At 31.8% G+C, this 981-nt stretch overlaps 1 non-coding gene across 1 annotated transcript; it reads right to left on the reverse strand.

Moving 5' to 3' along the window:
* Window positions 1-401: 401 nt before the first annotated feature.
* LOC112662912 (U6 spliceosomal RNA) lies at window positions 402-506 on the reverse strand. The gene has a single exon (XR_003138943.1). It is a non-coding gene; the product is annotated as a U6 spliceosomal RNA (small nuclear RNA).
* Between the last annotated feature and the right edge of the window lie 475 nt (window positions 507-981).

The following is a 981-nucleotide window of genomic DNA, read 5'->3' on the forward strand; positions in this document are numbered from 1 at the left end:
GAAGAGATTGTCTTTTTCCCTTTTCATATTCTTGCATCCTTTGTCAAAGATTAATTGACCATATAATGTGGGTTTATTCCTGGATTTTCTATTGTGTCCCATTGATCAATGTGTCTATTTCTGTGCCATCACCACTGTTTTGATGACTATTTTGTGAAATAACTTTAAAACTGAAACTGTGATGCTTCCAGCTTCGCTTTGCTTTTTCAAGATTCTTTTGGGTATTCAGGGTATTTTTTGGTTCCATACAAATTTTAGGATTGCTTGCTCAAGTTCCATAAAAAATGCTGTTGGTATTTTGATAGGGATTGGATTAAATGTATAGATTGCTTTGGGTAGTATAGACATTTTAACAATATTTGTTCTTCCAATCCATGAGCATGGAAAATCTTACCATTTCTAAAAATATAAAATGCTTCATGATTTTACATGTCATCCTTGCATAGAGTCCATGCTAATCTTCTCTGTATTGCTCCAATTTTAGTATATGTCCTACCAAAGAGCACCTAGCCATTAACTCTTTAAACATTTTTCTGTTATCACATTCTTTCAGTTATCTTTCTGGAATTCTGATAACATTGAAGTTAGATCTTTTGGTGTTACCCTATAAGTTCCTGAAGCTCTGTTTATGTTTCAACGTTTTTTTTAGTTGTTGTTCAGAATGGATATTTTAATGGAACAATTTGTCATCCAGATTTTGCTATTGAATCCATCCAATGAATTTTTCAAATTTTCAGTTATTGTATGTTTTTAGTTCTAAACTTTTCATTTGGTTCTTCACTTGGGATCTTCCATTTATTTGCTGAGACTCTTTAGACTTCCATTTATTACACTTCTTGGAGCACTGTTATCATACCTATTTTTAAGTCTTTGATAATTCCAACATATGTCTTGTGGGCATCTATTGATTACCTTCTCCCTTGAAAGTTAAAATTTTCTTGGTTGTGTGCTGAATAATTTTAGATTTTAATGTGGACATTT

This window comes from Canis lupus, chromosome 34 (assembly GCF_003254725.2).
Source record: "Canis lupus dingo isolate Sandy chromosome 34, ASM325472v2, whole genome shotgun sequence".
Lineage (NCBI taxonomy): Eukaryota > Metazoa > Chordata > Mammalia > Carnivora > Canidae > Canis > Canis lupus.